The 21,785-nt window shown below is 37.0% G+C and overlaps 1 protein-coding gene across 1 annotated transcript in view; it reads right to left on the bottom strand.

The window, feature by feature from the left end:
• Window positions 1–21,785, bottom strand: part of IL1RAPL2 (interleukin 1 receptor accessory protein like 2) — a 653,603-nt gene that overhangs the window by 180,551 nt on the left and 451,267 nt on the right. The gene's annotated exons all lie outside the window — the stretch shown is intronic.

Raw genomic sequence — 21,785 nt, 5'->3', positions numbered from 1 at the left:
AGAAAGCCAACACTGTTTCAACGAATGCCTGAAAATAAATGCAGAAATACAAGAAACATGAACAAGGAAGACAATATGACTCCCTAAAAGGAATACAACACTTCAATATTAGAATGTGAAGATGAAGAGATTGACAAAAGGTATAAAAATGAATTTAAATAATGATCATAAGACTACTCAGAAACAGAGAAGCAAATACAGGAGATAAAGAAATCTATACATGACATGGAAGAAATATTTTGCTGGGAGATAGATATTGAGAGAAATCAAACTGAAATATCCGAAACAAAGAACTCAATATGTGAAACAGAAAATACAGTGGAAAGCTTAAACAACAGACTTGGTAAGGCAGAAGAAAATATCTGAGCTAGAAGGTAAATCCTTGGAAATATCCCAGACAAAAAAAAACAAAGAAAAATTAGAACAACTGAAAATACTGTTTGAGATTTATGGGATGCTATCAAATGACCAAATATATGTGTGTTAGAGCTACTGAAGGTATAGAAAGACAGAATAGATTAGAAGCCTTCTTCAGTGAAACGATAGAAGAAACTTTCATAATTTGGAGGAAGTTAGGGACATCCAAGTACAAGAAGCACATAGAATTCCTAATAGACATGATCAGAAAAGAGCTTCACCACAGCACATTACAGTGAAACTTTCAAAAGTAAAATATTAAGAAAAGATTCCAAAATGTGCAAGACCTGCCAGATTAGCTTCAGAGGATCCCCAATTAGACTAACAGCTGATTTCTCATCAGAAACCCTACAGGCTGGGAGGGAATGGAGAGGCATAGTCCAAGTCCTAAAACAAAACAAAAGAAAACAAAAAACTTGCTAACCCAGAAGACTATACCCAGAAAGCTCTCACTTATAAATGAAAGTAAGATAAAGATCTGCCAAAACAGGGCCAGCACTGTGGTATAATGCTTTGGGTTGCTGCCTGCAGTGCTGACATCCCATATGGGTACCAATTCAAGTCTCAGCTGCTCCTTCTAAAACAAACAGAAATTGAAAGAACTTGTCACCACTCATCTGATGTTACAAATGATACTTAAGGATATGCTACAAACAGATACAGAGAACTACAATCATCTTTATGAAACAATGTGAAAGCAGAAAACCTACTAGTAAAAGTACAATGGAAACCCAAAGCAAATAATAGGAATGTTTATGGAAAAATGGCAAGGCCATGTAATTACTTATCAATAATAACCATGAATGTAAATGGTATAAATTCTCTGATTTAAAGATACAGACTGGCTGAATGGATTAAAAACAAGACCCATCTATTTGCTTCCTATAAGAAACACATCTCACCAACAAAGATACACACAGACTGCAAATGAAGGGATGAAAGAAGATATTCCAAGCCAAAGGAAAGCAAAAATGAGCAGACATAGTCATACTAATATCAGAAAAAATAGGCTTTAACACAGAAACTGTTAAAAGAGATGAAGAAGGGCATTATGTAATGATTAAGGGATCAATGTGACTATTGTAAATGTATACGCACCCAATGCCAGGGTGCCTGGCTATTTAAGACAAATGTCAGTAGATATGAAGGGAGGTACAGAATCCAATCCAATAATAATGGTGGACTACACATCCCACACAAAACTAGAAAAAAATCAAGAAACAACAGAGCTAATCTACACTATAGAACAAATGGACAAAATAGATTTGTACAGAACATTTCATCCCACAGCTGCAGAATACACATTCTTTTCATCAGCGTATTGAACTTTCTCTACTAAAGACCATATGCTAGGCCATAAAGCAAGTCTCAAGAAAAAAAATTGAAATCATACCATGTATCTTTTCTACAATGGAATGAAGCTGGAAATTAACAACTTAGGAAACTGTAGAAAATATGCAGACATGGAGACTGAACAACATTCTTCTGAATGAACAGTGGGTCATAAAAGAAATCAAAAGATTCAAAAAATTAGTTGAAATGAATAATGGTGACAACACAACATAGCAAAATTTACAGGATACAGCCAAAGCAGGGTTAAGAGGGAAGTTCATAGCACTTAGTGCCTACATAAAGAAATTGGAAAGGCAGCAATTAAATGATATAACAATGCATCTCAAGAACCTAGAAAAACAAAATCAAACCAAATGCAAAATTAGTAGGAGGAAAGACATAATTAAAATTAGAGAAGAAATAAATAAAATTGAACAAAAATACAAAAGATTGGTAAAATGAAAAGCTGGATTTTTGAAAAAATATACAAAATTGATACATCATTGGTGCAACTAACCAAAAAGGGGGAGGGGAATACAAATTAATAAAATCAGATTTAAAAAAGGAGATGTAACAATGGATATCACAGAAATACAAAGAATCACCAGGAATTACTATAAACAGCTACATGCCAACAAATTGGAAAATTTGGAAGAAACAGATTTCTGAAAACATAAATTCTGCCAAAATTGAGTCATGAAGATTGTAGAAAACCTAAACAGACCAATAAACAAGACAGAGGTTGAATCAGTAATAATGATCCTCTAACAAAGGAAAGCCCAAGACTGGATGGTTTCAATGTTGAGTTCTACCAAACCATTAAAGAAGAGCTAATTCCAATTCTTTCAATCTATTCAAAAGAAATGAAATGGAGGGACTCCTACAAAATCCTTCTATGAGCCAGAATCACCTTAATTCCAAAGCTAGAACTATAGACCAATAGCCCTGGTGAATATATATGCAAAAATCCTCAACAAATTACTAGCTAATTGAATCCAAAAACACATAGGAAATATCATTCACCCATACTAAGTGGGATTTATCCATGGTATACAGGGATGGTTCAATATACATAAATCAACAAATGTGATACATCACATTGACAGATGGAAGAAAAAAGCCATATAATTATCTCAGTATATAAAGAGGAAGCATTAGATAAAATACAACATCTTTCATGATGAAAACCTTAAGCAAATTGGGTATACAATGATCATTCTTTAACACAATCATGCAATATACGACAAGCCCATGGGGGTATCTTTTTGAAAGGGGAAAAGTTGGAAGCATTTCCACTAAGAACCAGAAACAGAAAAGGATGCCCACTTTCACCACTGCTATTTAATATAGTCCTGGAAGTCTTAGCCAGAGCCATTAGGCAAGAAAAAGAAATCAAAGGGATACAAATTGAAAAGGAGGAAGTCAAATTAATCACTGTTTGCAGATGACATGATTCTATTTATAGGGAAACCAGAAGAATCCACTAAGAGACTATCAGAACTCTTAAATGAGTTTGGTAAAGTGGCAGGATATAAAAGCAATACACAAAAATCAACAGCCTTTGTGTACACAGACAATGCCCTGACTGAGAAAGAACTTGTAAGATCAGTGCCATTCACATTGTTACAAAAAATTTTAAATACCTTGGAATAAATTTAACTAAGCATGTAAAGTATCTCTATAATGAAAATTATGAAACATGAAAGAAGAAAATAGAAGAAGACAGAAACAAAAATGGAAAAATATTCCATGTTCATGGATTGGAAGAATAAATATCATCAAAATGTCCATACTACCCAAAGCAATTTATAGATTCAATATATACCCCATCAAAATACTAAGGACATTCTTCTCAGGTCTAGAAAAAAAAGATGCAGAAATTCATATGGAAACACAAGAGATGCTGAAAAAGTAATCATAAACAACAAAAACAAAATCAGAGGCATGACAGTACCAGATTGCATGACATACTACATGGAAGTTATAATCAAAATAGCCTGGTACTGGCACAAAAATAGATATGTAGACCAACGGAACAGAATAGAAACTAGAAACCTGAGAAATTAATCCACACATCCAAAACCATCTAATACTTGAAAAATAAGCTAAAATCAATGCCTGGAGAAAGGATAGTCTTTTCAACAAATAGTGCTGGGAAAATTGGATCTCCATGTGAGGAAGTACAAAACACCCTACCGTACTCCTTATATAAAAATTAACTCTAAATAGATCAAGGATCTAAGTCTACAATCAATACCATCAAATTAGTAGAGGAAAACATCTTGGAAACTCTGCAAGATACTGGCATATGCAAATACTTCTTGGAAAATCTCCAGAAGCACAGGTAATAAAAGAAAAAATAGACAAATGAAGATTCATCAAGGTAAGAAGCTTCTGAACTGTAAACACTCAAAAAAGTGAAGGGGAAACTGACAGAATGGGAGAAAATATTTGCAAATTATGCAACTGATAAAAGAGTAACATCCAGTATCCCTAAAGAGCTCAAGAAACTCAACAACATCAAAACAAACATCCAATTAAGAAATGGGCAAAGGACACTAACAGGTATTTCTCAAAAGATGAAATTTCAGTGGCCAGAAGACACATGAAAAAATGCTCAGGATCATTAGCCATCATGGAAATGCAAATAAAAACCACAACACATTTTCACCTCACCACAACTATAGTGGTTATCATCCAAAAACCAAAAATCAATTAATGCTGGTGAGGATGTAGGGAAAAATGTGCCTAAATATACTGTTGGTGAGAATGTAAACTATAACAACCACTATGGAAGATAGTATGGAGTTTCCTCAGAAATCTGAAAATAGATCTGTCATAAGACCCAGCCATCCCACTGCTGGGACTTTGCCAAATGAAATGAAATCAACACATGAAAAGAGTTATCTGTATTTCCATGATTATTGCAGTTCAATTCATAGCTAATATATGGAATCAGCCCCGATATCCATCAACTGATGAGTGGACAAAGAAAATGTGGTACATTTATACTAGAATATTACTCTGCCATAGAAAGGATGAAATTCTGTCTTTTTCAACAAAAATGAATACAACTCTAAACCATTATTCTTAATGAAATAAGCCAGTCCCAAAAAGACAAGTATCATATGTTTTCCATGATTTGTGGAAGTTAATAAAGAATACAAATAAATGAATAGAAATGAAATGGATATCTTGATTGTAATTTTTAGCCCTTGTTTATACTCCTGTGGAACTGTGGTCTTCCTACTTTTTATTTATTGTACATTATGGTTAGTGGCGAATGAACCCTATGATTATAGAGTGGATTAAAATTTTTAAAAAAGAATAAAATTTTAAAAAGTCTCTAAAAAGACAAAAGTAATGAGTAAAGGCTACAAGATTTATAGGTCACCATTAAGCAAAAAAAAAAGTTTGAATATTTGTTTCACTGAAAGAGAAGGAAAATTACAGAAAGCCACAAATAGTTTTGGCATTTTTCCTACTGTATCTTCCACCACTAATCCCCTAAATTTGTTGATTCTTGATGTTTGAGGTCATAGAGTTGGTAGCAGAGCCAAGTAAATGCAAATCTCTTAAAATTCTGGTGTTGTTTTCACTCCACCTTCATATTTAAGAATTATTCAGGTGCTGGCATTGTGGTTCACTGGGTTATACTGTTGCCTGCAATACTAGCATGGGTGCTGGTTCAAGTCCCAGCTACTCCACTTCTGATCCAGCTTCCTGTTAATACACCTGGAAAAGCAGTGGAAGATTACCCAAGTCCTTGGGCCCCTGGACCCACATGGAAGGCTTAGATAAAGATCCTGGCTTTGTCTTAGTCCACTGCCGGCCATTGTGGCCATTTGGGGAGTGAACCAATGGATGGAAGATCACTCCCTATCTCTCTGTCTCTCTATAACTCTGCCTTTCAAATAAATAAAATAAATCTTTTATCAATGAATAGGTAATACAGAAAAATTCAACAATGAAACAGTGTACTTAAACTATACTATGGAACAAGTGGACTAAACAGACATTTCCAGGATATTTTACCCAAAGCTACATTATATACATTATTCTCATAAGCACATGGGATTCTCCAGAATTAATAATACATTAGACTACAAAAGAAGTCTCAAAAAATGAAAATTAATATCACATCATTTATCTTACATGGGTACAATGAAACCACACCAGGAAAATCACAAGAGGAACCTTAGGAATTGCATATCACAAACATGGAAATCAAATATACATACTTTTTAATAACCAACAGGACAACAAAGAAAGCATAAGGGAAATGAATATATTTCTTGAAACACATGAAATGGAAACAAATCACACCAAAACCTATGCTATACAACAAAAGCAGTATAATGAGGGCATTTTCTAGCAATAAGTACTATCTTCAGAAAATATTTCAAATAAGCAACCTAAAGATGCACTTCAAGGAACTAGAAAACAAGAATAATGCAAGCCAAAATTAGAAGGAAAAATAACAGACAAGTTGAAAATGTTAAAATGAATAATTCATTGTTTGAAAAATAATAAATAAAATCAACAAACCTTTAAGTAGGTTATTCAAGAAAAAAACAGAGAAGACCCAACTAAATAAAATCAGAGATGAAGATTGAGACTTTACAATGGATAGCACAGATACAAAAAGAATCATTATAAACTATTACAAACTAATACACACTAACAACTTGGAAAACCTATAAGAAATGGATACACTTGAAGACATGGAAAACCTTAACAAACCAACACCAAGTAACATAACTGAATCCGTACTACAAAATCTCCAAACAAAGATAAGCCTAGGACCAGATGGCTTCACTGCTGAGCTTTATTAAACTTTTAAAGAACAATCACCAATTCTTTTCAAACTATCCCAAAAAATTAAAAGGAAAGAGAATCCTTCCAAATTCATTATATGAGGGCAGCACTGGCATTACTTTAAAACCTGACAAAGATACAACAAAAAAAACAAAACTACAGACCAACATCCCTGATAAATACAGATGCAAAAAATTCTTATCACTGAATCCAACAGCACATTAAATTATATATCACAATCGAGTAAGATTTATTCAAGATATAAATATGCTTAAATATATGCAAATATATTAATAAGTATAATATACCACATCAACAGAAAGAAGTAAAATATGATTATCTCAGTAGCTGCAGAAAAGCATTAAATAAAATTAAAAATCCCTTAAACATAAACATTCTCAAAAAATAAAGTGTGGAAGGAATGTACCTCATCATAGTGATGACTATTACAAACTCACAGCTAACATCACCCCGAATATATAAAAGCCAATCTCATCTCTCCTAAGATCAGGAATAACACAAGGAAGTCTTTCACTTTCAGCAGTTGTATTCGACATAGTATTTGAAGTCTTAGCCAAAGCAATAAGGGTTTCCAAATAGGAAAGGAGGAATTTTAAATTTACTGTTTATAGATGAAATGATTTCGTATAGAAACCTAAAGACACCACCAACAATTGTTATAACTGATACATAAATTACAGTATACAAAATCAATATACAAAACAAGTAGCATTTTATACACCAATAAGAATGTGATAGAAAAAAAATCTCATTCACAATAGCTACCAAATATATAATATCTAGGAGCAAATTTAATCTCAGAAGTCAGTGGTCTCTACAATAAAAATTATAAAACACTCAAGTAAGAAATTGAAGAGGAAACTAGAAGCATCATAAAATATGACCTCAAAACATACTACAAAAACATAGTAACCAAAATTGCATGATACTATCATAGAAACTGACACACAGACTAAAGAAACAGAATAGAGAACCCAAAATAAAATCTATGCATCTTCAGCAAACTGATCTTCAATAAAGCTACCAAAAATATACATTAGTAAAAGGACAGTCTCTTCAATTAATGATGGTAGAAAAATGAAATTCATACACAAAATAATTAAACTAGACCCCTATCTCTCATCATATACAATAATCTACTCAAACTGGATAAATAATCCAAATGTGAGACCTGAAATTCTAAAATTACTAGAAGAAAACAGGAGAAACACTTTAAGACATCAATATAGGCAACAATTTTTTAGATAAGACTACAAACGCACAGGCAACAAAAGCAAAACAGTGAAGATGAGATTATATCAAACTAAGAGTCTTTTGGACAGTAAAGGAAAAATTCAACATATTGAAGAAACAACCTGAAGAATTGGAGATAATATTTGCAAGCTATTCATCTGAGAAGGGATTGATATATAGCATATATAAGAAAATTTTTTAAAAAACCTGAATAGTAAAACACAAATAATCCAATTTAAACTGGGCATATTATTGGAACAGACATTTCTTATTTTAGATTGATTTATTTATCTGAAAGCCAGAGTTACACAAAGAGAGAAGGAGAGGCAGAGAGAGAGAGAGGTCTTCCATCTGCTGGTTCACCCCCCCAGTTGGCTGCAATGGCCAGAGCTGCGCCAATCTGAAGCCAGGAGCCAGGAACTTCCTCCAGGTATCCCACACAGGTACAGGGGCCCAAAGGACTTGGGCCATCTTCCACCACCTTCCCAGGTCACAGCAGCGAGCTGGATAGGAAGTGGAGCAGCTGAGACTCGAACCGGCACCCATATGGGATGCTGGCACTGCAGGCAGCAGCTTCACCTGCTATGCCACAGGACTGGCCTTGACGTTTCTCAACAGAGTATTTATAACTGGTCAACAAGTATGTGAGGAAATGTTCATATTACAAATCATCAGGGAAATGCAAATCAATACCACAATGATATATCATCTCACTCCAGTTGGTATTGTTATAATAAAAAAGGAAAAACAACGCTGGTGAAGATGCAGAGAAAAGAGAACTTGTATATGCTTTTGGTGAGAATATAAATTAGTATAGCCATTATGGAAAACGGTATAGATGTTCCTCAAAAAACTAAAATACTGTATGATTCAGCTATCCAAGTACTGGTTATATATCCAGAGGAAATGATTTCAGTGTATCAAACAGATACTTACATTCTCACATTCATTGTAGCACTATTCACAATAGCCAAGATATGGGATCAATCAAGATATCATTGATATAAAAGGAATAAGGAAAATGTTTTATAAAATACATGTGTGTATACATATATACATTATATAATGGACTATTATTCATCCATGAAGGAGTGAAATTCTGTCATTTGTAGAACTGGAAGACATTAACAGTAAATGAAATAAACCAGGCACAGGTATACAAATACTGCATGTTCTCATTCATATGTGGAAGATAATAAAAGTTGACTCCATAGAAGTAGAAAGAATATTGGTATATTGGTCACCAGACATTAGGAAGGAAGGAGAGGGTTAAAGGGAGGATAGATAACAAGTGCCAAAATACAGTTACATAGGAGGAATGAGTTCATTTTTTATAACACAGTAGAGTGACTATAATTCATGATAATTTATTATAAAAGCTTGAAATTTCCTAACACAGAAATGGTAAATATTTAAAGAGATGGAAATGCTAAGCATACTGATTTGATGATTACAATTTTGTATGAATATTGAATTATTATACTATATCTCACAAACATGTATAACTATTATAAATCAAAAAACATTTCTATTTTAAATATTTATTTACTTATTTGGTAAATAAAGTAAATAAGGTAGGGTGGCAGAGAGAGAAAGAGAGAGGAGAGAGAGAGGGAAAGTGAAAGTGTGAGGGCAGAGAGAGAGAGAGATTGATTTTCCATCCACTGGTTCATTCCCCAAATGGTCACAAGAGCTAGGTTTGGGCCAGGCTGAAGCCAGGAGACAAGAACTCTGTTTTGGTCTTCCACATGGAGAGTAGGGGCCCAAGTCCTTGGGGCATCTTTTGCTGTCTTACCTGGTGCAGTAGAAAGAAGCTGTATCAGAAGTACTGCAGCCAGAACTTGAACTGGCACTTCAATATGGGATGCTAGCATTGCAACTGGTGGCTTAATCTGCTGCACTACAATGCTGGCCCCAATACAAGTATTTCTTGAACAACAAGACTCAAATATAATGCCCACAAGAGAATAATAGTGGTGTGAAGAAGTTAAAGGACAAGGAATCTTTATCTTAGAGATAGTGGTACTCTTTGGTAGCAAAATCACTCATATTTACTTTGACAGGAAAGAATCAGACGAATCCTGAAGGGTGAAACAATCTAGAAAAAAGAGGAACAAAGTGTGGGATGAGAAGACAGAGTGATCAAAAATTGTCTGTGAATTAAATGATAGGCAGTTTTTATAAAGTGAGAGAAAGAATGAATGAATGATTTGAATTTGGTAACAAAAAGAAAATAAATTGCAGATATACCTCTATGTTGACACCATGCTGAGGGATATTGGACTCCATCAAACAAGTATTTTTCATGTTAGGACATTTACTGATCTTTTAAAAAAATTTTAACAGAAGAATCATCAAGTCCAGTAATTATTTGACAACTCTGTGCTCATAAGCTAAGGTCAATAGGTTCAATCCCATATTGGTTGGTTATGCTTTTTCTGTTTCACGGCCACAGATGATTTAGATCCAGAAGCAAGATCAGATTTATATTTTTACAATTGTTTATTTTAAAATGATAAAAATAAATTGTCATATGCTTTCCCATTATCATATTTATTTTAAAAAATTATTTATGGGGCTGGCACTGTGGCATAGCAGGTAAAGCTACCACCTCTAGTACAAGCATCCCATATGGGGTCAGTTCAAGTACTGGCTGCTACACTTCTGGTCCAACTCTCTGCTAGTGTGCCTAGGAAAGCAGTGGAGGATGGCCCAAGTGCTTGGGGCTCTGCACAAACATGGGAGACCCAGAGGAGGCTCCTGGCTTCACATCAGCCCAACCCTGGCTGTTGCTGCCATTTGGGGAGTAGGCCAGCGCATGGAAGATCTCTCTCTGTCTCTGACTTTCCTCCGCTTTCTCTGTAACTCTGTCTGTCAAATAAATAAATAAACCTTTTATAAATTATTTATTTGAGAAAAAGAATGAGGGAAGGAAGGAAAGAGGGAGGGAGGGAGGGAGGGACAGTGAGAGAGAGAGAGAATGAATGAGAATGAGCTCTTTCCTGTTGGCTCACTTCCCAAATGCTTGCAACATCATGGGTTGGGTTAGGCCAAATCTGGGAGCTGGGAACTCAATCTAGGTATCCCACATGGGTGACAGGAACACAATTACTTGAGCCATCATTTTCTCCCAAGATTTGCATTAGCAGGACACTGGAGTCAGAAGCTGGACTTGGGTATTGAACCCAAGACGTCTGATGTAGGACACAGTATCTTAACCATTAGGCTAAACAATCTGCATAATTTTTGATGATTTTTATTAATTATCTTCAACTTCTGATTTTTGATGAAATTTATTTTTTGAAAGATGTGTTATTTTTAATCTTATGGTTTCAATCTGCTTTGTATTTGGGGAACTTTATGTCCCTTTCTGAAGGAAATACTTTCCCTTCTATTTTGCTAAGATCATAAGAGATGAAAGTTCTGAAGTCATATAATCGTGTATTTGAAATACTACTGCCACTCATTGTTAAATTTTGGCCAAGTTACTCAGCATCTCTAAGTCTATTTTCTTATCTTTACAAAAGAGGATAATAAGAATGGGTTTTCATGAGAATGAGATAAGACAGGTATAGCACTTCAGCCCTGGATCTGAATATAATTGGTTCTCTATTAATAGATGCTATTATTGTTAGGTATTATTACTCACTATAGTACGGAGTCTAAAGGGGGATGAAATCATCTTTTTCATTTACTAACTGTAATCTAGATCAAATTACTTCACTTTTGTGAACCTCAATTTCCTTGTCTATAACATCAGGGTAGTAGTAGTATCCACATATATGTGTTGTAAAGCTTAAATGATTTAATGCATATGAGTCACTTAGCACATAGAAGGAGCTCTGTCATTGTCAGCAAAACAAAACAAAATCTATTATTTTAATGATGCTTCTTTCTAAATGATCTTATGCCTGCATTTAAGTCATATATTTGATAAATTATTGCATTTCTACAATTACAGCATTATACATTAAATATGTAAAATCAACATTCTTCTGCATACCTGAGTCTATTCTAAGGGAGGTGACCTCATTTAGCCTCATATCCTTATGCAGAAGACTCCTACATCTTTATTTTATGTCTTGATTTCTTCTCTGAGTTCACATTCAAATGTCTATCTTCTTTACATCTCTACCTGGATGACTATCAGGCATCTCAAAATTAATATGACCGAAAAAGGTAACCTTCGACAAATATATCACATATCCTTCTTCTAATTCCAGAGTCTTGTTGAAACTACACCCTCAATATATCTGTTTCTGTCTATCGCAACTGACACTTCTCTTGGTCAAGTCTTCATCGTGTCTCTCCTACGACAGCACGTTAAACAGTCTCTATGCCCCTACACTGGACCTTCATTTCTTTGCCTTAATGATGTATTAAATATGGGCATCTGAGTTCAGGACACACCAACCCAAAATATGACCACAGGAGACTAGAATGTGCCACCCCAAATTATATATTTTTGGAATAAAAACTATTTGAGTTGGTTATTTTGACAAGCTACCTTTTGTAAGAGAAATTTATATCTATGAAGGAAATCTCTATTTCCTGTACCAGGAAGAGAAAGATGACTAAAACACTAGAGATTCTTAATCAGTGGAGAAGATATAACTTAAATCTATACATCAGATCTTGCCTTTATCTTATGGTGCTTTTCCTGGCCGTCTAGTCTTCATTGACCTCTTCCCTTACTCTTCCTTCTTTGTTTTAGAGAAAGATATTACCGAAGTCTGAAGTCTAAGACATTTCTTTAAAGTGCACTTTCAAGATCTACTCATTTCTCTGTGTTATCTTTCATGTATATTTGAGGTATACATGCTAATACATTTATTTGCTTTTCTCTTGATAATCCACTTTTCATTATAGGAATCTGTCCCAACTGAAAACTCTGGAAGGTAGAAACTTATTTTTCTTCTCCTATGCCTCCATGGGAAGGGCATGATGAAGCTTCTATGCAGATGAGAGAGAATCTGATAGTGTCTGAAGCTGAAGGTAGCATGCTGATCACACTTCCAGCAGCTTGGACAACAAGTCTCTTGTTCACTTGGAGAATAGACAGTGTAACTGCATGTTTGTGACAATTGATGTTGTCATGGGAAACAAATTGAATTCAACAGGGCACTCAGATAGAGTGAGTAGAGCTATACTTATTGAAAACATTGCAAGGGAGCGGTGGGAAGGCAGGGCAGCTAGAATTTGACTACTGCTGCCCTATGCTGTAGGAGAGCAGTAAGCAGGACACTCATAGGCTGTCTGTTGCGACATGGACTGAAATCTAAGAGCCATACTTATAACTACAGTATCTTTTCAGTTAGGGTAAATTTTTCTTCTCATGATCCAACAACTTGTCCTAGGTAGATGATTTGCGTTTCTGAGCAAAGCTTTGGGAACTCATAACCACCATTAGCTTTGGGACTTATCCAGCACCTTGGAGTGACACTACACATTCCTCTTTGATGGATCAACAATGACACATCTTTGGCATTTGGGTGAATGTCTCATCTTTGTTTCATTGGCACTGCCTAAGATTATTAGTCTGCCAGGATTTCATGGTGTCCCAGGATCCCGATTGCAGAGATCCAGCAGTGGTAGCGTCTCAAAAACAGTCAGTGATTTGTTCAGGAAATGTCTGCTGTGTTACCTAGGGGACTGTGTAGGTGGCTGCATCTAGAGGAATTTGATGTTGAAGGAGTCAACAGCCTCGTTGCATTATTATTTGGAAATGGATTTGCTGTATGCTTGATGAGATAAACTTAATTATTATCAGGCAATCATGCATAAGAATCCTTCCTTTATAACTTCTTGGCCTTATCATATCTTATTTAGAGTTGACACAGTGACTCTATCTTGATTTTTATTATTATTTGTGATCATGATCTTTTTCTGAACATCTTTTTCAATCATCCTATAACTGAATATTTTTTGTCCCTCATTGCCATGTTGAATTTGACCTGATTTTTTATCCAGTCCTACGTTGGAAGGAAATATTTGGCCACCAGGAATCAGTGTTAAAAACCCTTTTAGCCACATTTGAACAACAAAGAGGTTTCAGAGGGAGTGATTCTTAAATTAACTTTATGCAGAGTCCATTGCTAAGCTTAACTTTATGTGTTCTCTGGGCGTGAGTCATCATTTCACAGCACCAGTGCCAGTGCTTCGAATCGTACTGTAGGATTCTGACAGGCAATACACACAAAACTCAAAAAGAAAAAAATATATATTGAAAATATATATTGAAGCCAACAAGAATATCAAAGTTAGAAAACCTAAAAACAATGAATAGACTCTAAAAGCAGGTATATTTTAGTTTCTTAACTATTTGTATTAAGTATAATAGCAAAACTTTCTTTACCATAAACTTAAGAAACCAATACAAGGCAAACACACACCACACACACACTCCTATATATAACTATTATATAGCTATATATGTATGTATATATAACTATATATGAATGTATATGTGTGTATATATATAAAAATATATGTATGTATGTGTGTGTGTGTATGTGTGTAGTACCTGCTTAATCTTTTGAAGTTTCAAGGCCAACTAAGATGTGACTTTTTTTTTTACTCACTGCAAGGCTTGGATCTCTTAAAGTCAGGCATTCTGTACATAATTATTATTTGTTAAAGATTTATTTATTTATTTGAAAGTTAGGGTTACACACACACACACACACAATTTTTCCATACTCTGGGCACTACTCAAATGACTGCAATGGCTGGGGCTGGGATAGGCCAAAGCCAGGAGCCTGGTACCCTATCCACATTGGAAGTGGAGCAGCAGGGACTCCAACAGGCGCTCATTTGCGAAACTGGCACTGCAGGCCATGGCTTAACACAATGCTGGCCCCTGTACATAATTTTTGAGATGCAAATGTTTTTAACTATATCCTCTGATGATGACAACAGATTCTTGCTGAACTCAAATAATCACATTTCTAAAAAAAAAAAATCCTCATAAAAGTTCTATATTTCCAAGAATTTAGTTGGGGGGCCAGTGTTGTGGGATGGTGGGTAAAGCTGCTGCCTGTAGTGGCTGGTTAGAGTCCCAGCTGCTCCACATATGAACTAGCTCTCTGCTAATGCACCTGGGTAAGCAGTGGAAAATGGCCCAAGTCCCTGCACCCCTGCCTGCATGTGGGAGATCTGAAAGAAGCTCCTAGCTCCTGGCTTCCAATCGGCCCAGCTCTGGCCACTATGGCCATTTGGGGAATGAATCAGTGGATGGAAAACCTTTCTCTCTTTCTGCCTCTGCCTCTGCATCTCTGTAACTCTGCCCTTCAAATAAATAAATAAATCTTTAAAAATTAATTTAGTAGGGTGGAAAAGGTAAACATTTCTATCTGTATACAAGACTATACTGTACCAAAACTTTGTAAACAATAGTTCTTGGGCTGGCACCGTGGCTCACTTGGTTAATCCTCCGCTTTGTAGTGCCAGAATCCCACATAGGCGCCGGGTTCTAGTCCCAGTTGCTCCTATTCCAGTCCAGCTCTCTGCTGTGGCCTGGGAGGAGAGTGGAGGATGGCCCAAGTGTTTGGGCCCCTGCACTCACAAGGGAGACCAGGAAGAAGCACCTGGCTCCTGGCTTCAGATCAGCGCAGTGCCGACCGTCGAGGCCATTTGGGGAGTGAACCAACGGAAGGAAGATCTTTTTCTCTGTCTCTCTCTCTCACTGTCTATAACTCTACCTCTCAAATAAAAAAAAAAATTAAAAAAAAAACAATAGTTCTCACAGAAAGTTTTCTTTAACCTAGAAGACGAAACATTTAAATATAGCATTAGAACTATAGATGACAAAAGACTTACTACAGGGGAGGTGAAGCCACTACGCATGGGTGGCCTTCTATGCTGGTAAGGAAGATGGAGGACTGAAAGGTAGATCCAGAGAAAGTTAAAGGCAGAGTAGTGGGTACCTTGGTTTACAAAGAACTCTTTTTTTTTTTTAACATTTACTTATTTATTTGAAAGGCAGAGTTATACACACAGAGAGAGAGAGAGAGAGAGAGAGAGAGAGAGAGAGAGATCCCCTATCAGCTGGTTCATTCCCCAGATGGCAGCAACGACCAGAGCTGCACCAATCCGAAGCCAGGAGCCAGGAGCTTCTTCCGGGTCTCCCACGCTGGTGCAGGGGCCCAAGAACTTGGGCCATCTTCCACTGCTTTCCCAGGCCATTGCAGAGAGCTGGATCGGAAGTGGAGCAGCTGGGACTTGAACCGGTGCCCATATAGGATGTTGGCACTGCAGTTAGCGGCTCTACCCACTATGCCACAGCCTGCCAGGCCCATACAAAAAACTCTTTTGTTATCTGTTACACCCAGGGTTCTCCAGGTTTTCCAGGCAGATGGATAACCATAGGAGCTAGCATTGCCTCTGGGTTCTTTCTCAAGATAACAATTTTAACTCTTTTAACACTTAACTCTCCTAAGCAGTCATAACAAAGGCAGCAGAGAACACAAAGTATTATCTTAAAGACTTAGACAGAAGATATAAAGCTAAGGATACAAAAGTATATGAAGGTAATTGAGAATGAAACTCGATAAAGGGCGGAATGGGAGAGGGAGAGGGGAGGGCCATGGGAGGGAGGGAGGTTGGGGGGGGGAGCTACAACAGTACAAAAGTTGCACTTTGTAAATTCACATTTATGAAATAAAAAATAAAAAAAAAGATATTGGAACATTTAAAAAAAAAAGGATAGTAATGTAGAGTTGTGTTAAAGAACCAAGCCTCCTGTTTGGGAAGTTTATATTGAGCTAGACAAAGGAAAGCTAGATACTTTTTCAGGTTCTGGGAATTGAATGGATCCCAATATAGGTGAATGTTCCATTCTTTGAAGTAGCCTAAGGAGCAAAACATGGTGCCAGAGCTCGACAAAGGGGTAGAGTTATATAGACCAAGGAGAGGCAAAAGGGGAAAAGGATCTGACTTAGGGACAACCAAAGAAAACATTTTCCAGGGTGTTCCCCCAGAAGAGGGTGACTTCCGCACTTCTTGGGCTTAGAAGAAGGCCCACACTTTCCTCCTCAAGAAGGGGTAGTCTCTAGCACCAGGCAGGCAACTCCAGTTCTACATGAAAAAGTGGCAAGAAGTTGTACTAACCCTTGAAGTGTCCAGCCTTTGAGCCAGGTGGTCAGCCAAACAATAGAGGAGGCAGTAAGCTTGTGAGTTTTGTGAAGGGCAAAGGGAGGCAGCTAAAGTGGCATAGGATGAGTCCTCAACCCTAAGGGCAATGGGAGCTGAGCATCGAGAATGGGGGCCCTGGCCAAGAATCCCCAGGTACTCTTGCACAGGCATGTTGTCCCCCAAGCACTCAAGAGACAAGAGTAGGATTTGCTCAGGCAAGCTGCTGTTGTCCATGACAGCACATGCTCGAGGCTGTTTCTGTGTGGTCAGAGAAGTCCCCTATGGGTCACCAAATGTCACAGGGTGTGGCCGATTGAGTCCAGCACCATAAATGGGTGAAAGAATTCACCAGGGCAATTAGATACAGTGAGCAGAATTAGATTTATTGGACATGTTACAAGGGACAGTGGGCAGGCAGGATGGCCAAAAGTGGACTACTAATGCCATAGGGTGCAAGGGAACAAAAGGCAGAACAGTCAGAGGCTGTCTGCTACAGCCTGGGCTACATGCTAAGAGGCATACTTGTAACAGCAGTTTCTTTCAGTTAGGGTGAGTTTTTATTCCCATGATTCAATAGATTTTCCCAGGTAAGTGATTTACATTTCTGGGCAGAGCTGGGAGCCTGCACCACCCTCAGCTTTGGGACTTGTCCAGTGCCTGGGATGACTCTCCATAGATATCCTAATAGAAAGTCCTTACTTGGGTGGTTCCAGGACATAAATGGGCAATTCTCTGATTGTTCCTTACTATCTGAGAGCATTTAGATTTTACAAATTATTTTAACCTTTGATTTGAATTATTTTGGTGGCTTTGTAACATAAGCATTCCATACAAATTTCTCACATGAGGAAACTGTGAATCAAGGCCATGCAGGTATTAACTGGTGTAAAGGGATGTTAAACACTCTGCTTTGATTCTAAACTCCAGCATTCTTACTATGGGGTTTCACTATCTCCAAACAGATAGTTTATTTGAACAAGTAACTTCATTTCTCACTAAAAGCTTCTTAACTTAGGTCTTTGTACTCTTTTTTTCCCTATTTGGTTTTTCTTCCTAAGGGTGTGTGTGTGTGTGTGTGTGATTATTTTTATTACTGGAAATGTGGGGAAAATTGACACATCTATTAAGAAAAGGCAGTCTCTGAAGTAATCAGGTGAAACTCTTCTTGGAAAGCCTTGTGTGGTCAGTTGTAGATTTCAAATGGTAACTTTAAAAACATCAGTTCTTTAAGAAAATTACGTAATTATAATGCTCAAAGTAGATGTTTATCCATAGTGAAGGGGTTCAGATTGTTTCTAATCCATATCAGATAACACATCAAGGAGAGCTTCTAGGGAGCTCTGTATGCTGAGTACATACACATGCTAAAGACAAACTTTCATATTCCACAACCCTGTATTTATTATTCACATATAGTAGGTAAGATTGGTAAGTAAGCTTCAAAGAACTTTCTCGGTGTCAAAGCCCAAAGCCGTGCCAGCTGATTTGAGAGGGTCATCAAACATCATTAATTAGTCAGCCTATCAGCCTGTCAAAAAAGTTGTGTGGAGTTGCAGGTAACAACTCATTAGCAAGAAATATCTATTGTTAATTATGACAAGGTCAGAAGGATGTATTTTTCTGAATTTGAGAAGATACTAAAAATACTAAGGAAAATGTTTTAGATTAGAATGAGACCCATGGGGCTGGCATTGTGACATAGTGGATTAAGTTACTGCCTGTGATGCCAGCATACCCATATGGGTGCCAACTCGTGACCTGGCTGCTCCACTTCTGATCCAGCTCCACACTAATGTCCTAGGAAAGACAGCAGAAGGTGGCCCAAGTTTTTGGTTCCTGCTACCCACAGGGGAAACTTGAATAAAGCTTCTGGCTGCTGGCTGCTGGCTGCTGGCTCCTGGCTCCTGGCTCCTGGCTTTGGCCTAGCCCAGTGCTGGCTGTTGCGGCTACCTGGGGAGTAAATCCGATGGAAGATTCTCTCTCTCTTTCTCTCCTTCTCTCTAACTCTGACTTTCTAAATAAATAAAATATATCTTTAAAAAACCAATAAGACCCAAAATCAAATGTAGGAGACTATGTCCAAAGAAAAGGAGTTTTGGTGGTCTCCTATGAGTTCCATGATGCTTTGGGCTCAAAGAGGCCAAGTTCCTAGAATTAAGTAGCTGCTGCTTGAGTTGGTCAACAGCCACAGGTGGCTCTGCTCACTGGTCCTTGTGTTTTCCATTGTTTTCAGGGGAGTATTATCTTGGCTGCTTCACTAAGAGCCAAAAGTGCCATCTTTAACTAGTGTCTCTTATGAGTTGGCCAGTCAATGTGTGTGCCTGCCTAAATTAGGAGGGAAAAAGGGAAAAGGGTTTAAAAAAGATTATGAAAAGGTACTAAAGACACACATTTACAAATAGTAACTGCTACCGTTTAAGAAGTACTCACTATGGATCAGGAACTGCATTAAGTATTTTACAATAATTATCTACTTTGTTCCCCAAAACTATCCTGGAATGTAGATAATAGAATTATCCTGATTTTGTATGTGAGGAACTGAGAAATAGTGATGGTAACTCACTTTCACATAGACACATACTAAGTAGCAGTTCCATTAAGACCTCAAACCTAAGTCCCAAGTCCATGCTCTTAACAGTTTTCAACATAATATAGCTAAATATATCACTAATATTAATAATTTTAGCATAATTTCTTAGATAAGAGCAAAACATCTGAATCATAAATCAGAAAATTGATAAGTTGGATTTCACCAAAAATAAAAATTTCTATGCTTCAAGAGACATTATTAATAAAATTAAAAGTTAAAGATAAAAGATAAAGTATTTGCAACACCTATATATGACAAGAGAATGCTATAAAGTCTATATAACCAACTCCTCCAACTCAACAATAAAAAGACAAATTGCATATAACATGGGCAAAATACTAGTACAGATAGTCCCACAAAAGGAAATGCAGGAATGGCTAACAAGCACATGAAAAGAAGTCTAACATCATTCATCATCAGGAAAATGGAAATGGAAACCACAATAAGGCACCACTTCACACCTATTATAAAGGGTGAAATTTCAAAGCCTAATAACACTGAATGTTTGTGGCGAAATGGAACAATTTTGACTCTCATACACTGCTAGTAGAATCGTGGCTGTTTCTTGTGAAATTAAGTATACATTTATCATATGATCTCTCATGCATTAACCTAAACAATATTAAAAATATGTCCACAGGAAGACTTTTTTTAATTTTTTGACAGGCAGAGTGGACAGTGAGAGAGAGACAGAAAGGTCTTCCTTTTCCTTTGGTTCACCCACCAATGGCCGCTGCGACCGGCGCACTGTGCTGATCCAAAGCCAGGAGCCAGATGCTTCTGGTCTCCCATGCAGGTGCAGGGCCCAAGGACTTGGGCCATCGTCCACTGCACTCCCGGGCCACAGCAGAGAGCTGGACTGGAAGAGGAGCAACCAGGACAGAATCCAGCGCCCCAACTGGGACTAGAACCCGGTGTGCTGGCGCCACAGGCAGAGGATTAGCCTATTGAGCTGCAGCGCCGGCCCACAGGAAGACTTTTATGCACAGGTTCATGGCAACATATTTCATAAAAGCCTCAAACTAGTAAAAACCCAAATGCCCCTAAGATGTTGCAATGATAAAATTTATGTTATATTATATTTACACAATAATAAAGAAGAAGAAAGGTAGCTCTTGCACACAAAAGCATGGATAAAATTCTCAGGCCTTATATTGAGTAAAAGAAGCCAAACATCAAAAAGTGTATTTGTTTAAAAGAGCGGTCACATCTCAATGTTTATTGCAGCTCAATTCACAATAGATAAAATATGGAATCAACCTAAATGCCCATAAACAGAAGACTGGATAAAGAAATTATGGGATATGTACTCTATAGAATACTATACAGCAGTAAAAAAAACAATGAAATCCAGTCATTTGCAACAAAACGGAGGAATCTAGAAAACATGCTGAGTGAAATAAGCCAGTCCCAAAGGGACAAATATCATATGTTCTCCCTGATCGGTGACAACTAACCGAGCACCAAAAAGGAAACCTGTTGAAGTGAAATGGACACTATAAGAAACAATGTCTTGATCAGCCCTTGTCCTTACTGTCGAGGAATAACTTACCATTTTATTCCTTTTAGTATTTTTTTGTTCTACTTAATACCATTGGTTGAACTCTTTAACTAACACAATTATTCTTACTCATTTAAATTTAACTGAAAAGTGATCCCTGTTAAATATAAGCGTTGTAATCAGAGAGGGAGGAGATGTACAGTTTGGCACATGCTCGCTTGGACTTACCGGTAATGGTAGAGCTAGAAATGTGCCAGGGGATTCCAATTCAATCCCATCAAGGTGGCATGTACCAATGCCATCTTACTTGTTAAAGTGATCAGTTTAAATTCATAGCTGATCAAAAAGATAGGATTAAGTGTCAATGGGATTACATAAATAAGATCAGTGTCTGCAAATAATAATTGATAAAATTAAAAAGGAGAGAATGATCCTTCATGGGAAGCAGAATACACAGCAGACTCATAGAATGGCAGATGTCCTAAATAACACTCTGGCCTCAGAATCAGCCCTTAAGGCATTCAGATCTGGCTAAAAAGCCCTTGAGAGTTTTGCAGGCTTGGAAAGCCAAGACACTGTGGCAAAAAAAAAAAAAATGACCTAAATGAAAGATCTCTGTGAGTGAGATCCCAGTGGGAAGAATGGGCCATCAAAGAAGGAGGTACCTTTGTCTGAAGGGAGGAGAGAACTTCCACTTTGAATATGGCCTTGTCTAAACAAGATCAGAGTTGGTGAACTCAA

The sequence above is a fragment of the Lepus europaeus genome, chromosome X (genome assembly GCF_033115175.1).
Source record: "Lepus europaeus isolate LE1 chromosome X, mLepTim1.pri, whole genome shotgun sequence".
Classification (NCBI taxonomy): Eukaryota; Metazoa; Chordata; class Mammalia; order Lagomorpha; family Leporidae; genus Lepus; species Lepus europaeus.
This window is presented reverse-complemented; position numbering and strand designations above follow the sequence as displayed.